We start from the raw sequence: 4,462 nt of genomic DNA on the forward strand, positions 1-4,462 counted from the left end.
AGTGGTAGTAATAGGAAGCAGTAGTAATAGTAGGCAGAAGTAGTAGTTGATAGGAAATACTGCATTCCACATCACTGGGGCACAGGGAAGAAGGCATCATGTAAGGGGGCGGGGAGAAAGTTCACTTAAATCCAAGTCTATGTTGGATCTGTCTCTTGTGATTTTAATTAGAGGAAGTAAGAAGCTTCCCAAAATAATTCAATCCCAAACTACATATTTCTTACTCAACTTCCCAGGAATGCAATCTTCGATTTGAAAGCATGTGAAATAGTACATTGTTCATTAAATCTATAGAATATGTTTGTTCTAGGATATGGAATTTGTTTACTGAATTTACAAACTAACTTGTCCCACACTGTGTAAGTCACGCTGGCTCTTCTAGTACTTGGAAAGCCCCAGACTCTCTGGGACCTCCCTTTCTCCTTACAGGCCAGCTTGAAAAAGAAGGACTCTGGCAGATTCAAGACCAAACACAATGCAAAGTCTGTTACTTTACGAAGCATCTCTCCCACTGCCAATCCATGTGAGAGGCAGGGTGATGGGGCTGCAGATGGAGTACGACAAAGATTCTGGAATGCTTACGATGTAAAGCACATGCCATATGCCACGACTCTAGTCATGGAGGACTCAGCAGTGAACAGGACAGTCATGGCCTTACCCATTCTCAAGAAAGAACGACACTAAGCACAAAACTCAACAAGACGATTTCAGATAAAGGTGAACAAACTAGGGTTTGCAAGGGTCCTGTGGTCAGGGAAGCTCCCCCTACAGAGTGACATTTGAGCTTAAGCCCAAGAAACAAGCAGGAGCAAGCCAAGGGGAAGAAGCGCCCAGAATAAGGAAAATAGAAGCCCTAAGGTGAACAGCAATTTGGCCTTTGTGACAAACGGAAGTGGCTGGGAGGACAATAGTAGATGAACTCGAAGAGGAAGGTCAGAGTCAGACGGGATTAATATATTTGGATGGATTAGGCATGGGGATGTGGGGAGGGGACCGCAGTGAGAATGGTGTCTAGATTTCTGTTTTGGACCACGAGATGAAGGGGATACCACCAAGTGGGGCTGAAGAAGAGGCCCTGAGTCTAGCACAGGACTCTTCAAGTACAAGGCGTGGCTGAGACACCCTTGTGGTCTTGGGTCTCTGACTTGTGAACCTGGGTAGCTCGGGGTCCCAGCTACCCAGACCCCACCTTGCAGCCCCTCCCCATCTAGGGCCTGGCCAGCTCCCCAGGGGCACTGCCTCTAGGCAGGTATGTGCTCCTTGGCCCTCGGCACCCGCAGACCAGGCTCTGCTCTGCTCCTTCCACCCTCAGCCGGGGCGAATCACCACTCCTCCGTGTGTGTCTTCAATTCTTATGTTGGTGTCTATTCTTATTCCTATTGCTGCTGTAACAAATTGCCACAAACATGGTGGCTTAAGACAACACAAATTCATTTTCTTGTAGTTCTATCCAAACCACACTGGGCTAAAATCAAGGTGATGGCAGGGTCCCCTTCTTTCTGGTTTTCTTGCCTTTTTGAGAGGCCTTTTGAGCTTCAAGAGGCTGCCCAGATTCCCACTAGGTGTCGGCTCTCACTCCGTGAGAGACCAGGAACTGGGCACCACTGCCCACAATACCACCCTGGGGTCTGGGCAGGGCCCAGGCTCAGAAACTACTTCCAGGGAAGAGATGAGAGTCAGTGTTTAAGAATAAGAGTCACCTAAGTCCTGCCCTGGCCTGGCAGCACTGAGGTGTGGTGGTGGGCAGGCTCTCCTGCGAATTCTCAGATCTTTACTGCTATCTCTACCTGGGGGCCATTTGTCTCTCTTTTTTTAAAATATTTTATTTATTTGAGAGAGAGAGAGAGAGCAAGCACAAGCAGGGGGAGCTGCAGGCAGAGGGAGAAGCAGACTCCCCGCTGAGCAGGGAGCCTGATGCGGGTTTCGATCCCAGGACCCTGAGATCATGACCTGAGCTGAAGACAGACACTTAACCAACTGAGCCACCCAGGTGCCCCCCATTTATCTCTTCAGTGTAAGCTGTGCCTCCTCGTCCACCATGCAAGCTCTGAGCAGCCACCATCTTTCAGGGGAGAGCACCACAGGGGAAAGGTAGATGGGCATCGCGTTAAGTTCAGGACCTCCAGCCAAACGTGCCTCTACTTCCCCAGAGCATGCTAACCGGCTCCACCACATCCCCCTCCCATGTCCACAGTTTCTAACCTATATTCTTCTCAATCATCCTTCCCACAGCAGCCTGCCATCCACCTCCCTCTAGATAAGGTCCAAAAATGGAACTTGCCTCCCCCTCAGGTTAGGATGAGTAACATTTTCAATCATAACACATTTCAGTCAAGAGGGAAATAACTTTACAGAGTCTCCAGGGAGGGCAACAGGGCAAGGGGAAAGCATATTTTGCAACTTAGAGGACCTATCTTTTTTAAAAGAAAGTTGTCAGTGAGAAAATGGGACTTCTTCTGAGTCACTAAAATGTTAACATCTGTGTATATGTAAAGGGAGACAGATTCCTAATTATCTCTCACATCTGCAAAATGCTTTTGAGTTTAGAGTATATTCTAAGTCTGAGCCCCCCCACCCCCACCCCCCACAGAGACAGCACCAAGGCTTACCCGTAAAAGGTCCCATTTGCAGCAGCTGAGTCAGAGGGCTCTGGGGGCCTGAAGCCTAGGAGGATGGCAGTGGTCTGTCACAGGAAAACCATCACATAGGTGGCACTGAGCCTTTCCTGCAAGATGTGCAAGCATCAGCTGGAAGGATAGAGAGCAGAGACTTTATCAGGCTCACACTAGACACTTTGTGAACTGTTCTTGACTGGTTTCTGTAGGTGACAGGTCTAGTGTGAGACTTGCTTCCACTACAAACTAAGTAGGGAAGTTTGGGGGGCATAATTAACCCTCCATCACCTCTAAATGTTGACCAGATACCTTTATCCAGGGAAGAACACCTTGGAGCTATGTGTGATGCAGCAAACTCAGGGCAACTCTCAATAGCAAAATTTAGTAAATGCCACTATGTGCCAAGGCAGGGGGTCTGCAGATGATCACAGGACTAACCTCCCCTTCGGAAGCAGGCTCCCTCTCCTGGAGTTTTAATGGTTACATAGCCTTGCGGAGCTGGGCAGGACCCCGCGGTAGGACCTGGACAAACACTAATGCCACCATTTCCAAGAGGAGCTAGTGAGAATTCATCTGGCTGCCACACATTATTGAGGACCCAGGAGAGGGCCTAGGCATGCCCTGTCCATGGATGATGCCCAGAGTCAATCCCTGGTCTCCAGGCCTTGGGCTATCTTACTCGGATGAAAATCCTAGAGGACGACCATTGTTAAAGGCAGTGCACACCTCGGGCTCTCTGCAGGCCTTGAGGACCCGACAATCACAATTACAGACCTCCAAGATTTGCAAGATAAGAACATGCACAGGCCTGCAGGAGGAAAATACCATAATCTCATAAAAGGAGGGGACACATGGGCTTAAATGGAGAGAGGAACCATGAGCATACATAGAAATAGCAGTGCACGTGAGATTCAGGAGAATGTACAGAAGCTTACATGGAGAGTGCACACAAGATGGCAAAGAAACCATGTATTCAGGCACACGTGGGAAATTGCACATGGTTCACACACAGACAGTACCCGGGGACTCATGTAGAGAGATGCACAGGGGCTCATATGAACAGATGCACACAGGCTCCCATGGGAAGATGCACACGGGCTCCCATGGGAAGATGCACACAGGCTCCCATGGGGAGAGGCACACAGACTCCCATGGGGAGATGCACACAGGCTTCCATGGGGAGATGCACACTATTCCTGGGGACCAAAAATGCTTCTCAACCAACTCCCCGATTTAAGAAGAGTGACCCGGGAAGGTCCAAGACTTTTCCCCGCCCACCCTGCCAGCGCAAGTCACCTCTAGGACTACAGACCAGGATCATCCGACAAGATGTGATTTTTTTTCTTTTGGCCTTCTTTAATTTCAAAAGAAACTAAGAAAAAATTTCTCCCAAGACCTTTCCAACCTGGTGTACGAGCAGGACAAGGAGCACCCTGAAGTCAAGTTTTGAAACTTTGAGGGTATTTCTCCAAAGGCCACCTGAGAGCTGACAAAGGAGAGGCAGATCCATTTACTCCAGATTGTGATTTCAGAAGAATGACCAGCTCAGAAGCCAAGCACGCACCTCCGCGGGGCTCCGGGGAGTCCTCTCTACACTTGGCCATGCTTCTCCCTCAGGACACTCAGGAGCGCTCCCATCTCTCTGTGGTAGGGAGCCCGTCCCTGGCCACCTCGCTCTCAGCTACTCCTCCTTTGCTTTGCTTACTGGTGTCTAGGCTAAGGGGGATTCTGTTGTTCACGTTTTGTTTCTTCATTGTCTCTCTCCCCTCTAGAATGTTAGCAGAAGGAGGGTAGGACGTGACTCTCCCGTGTGCATGGCTCTGATCTCAGTACCTCAAAGAAAACCT

The 4,462-nt window shown here is 49.4% G+C and overlaps 1 long non-coding RNA gene across 1 annotated transcript in view; it reads right to left on the minus strand.

Moving 5' to 3' along the window:
• Positions 1-2,714, minus strand: part of LOC118006169 — a 119,965-nt gene extending 117,251 nt beyond the window's left edge. Inside the window, exon 1 of the long non-coding RNA XR_004677981.1 lies at positions 2,610-2,714. This is a non-coding gene — a long non-coding RNA (uncharacterized LOC118006169). The remainder of the gene's footprint in view (positions 1-2,609) is intronic.
• Between the last annotated feature and the right edge of the window lie 1,748 nt (positions 2,715-4,462).

The sequence above is a fragment of the Mirounga leonina genome, unplaced genomic scaffold, assembly GCF_011800145.1.
Source record: "Mirounga leonina isolate KUSES-001 unplaced genomic scaffold, KU_Mleo_1.0 Mir_95, whole genome shotgun sequence".
Classification (NCBI taxonomy): domain Eukaryota; kingdom Metazoa; phylum Chordata; class Mammalia; order Carnivora; family Phocidae; genus Mirounga; species Mirounga leonina.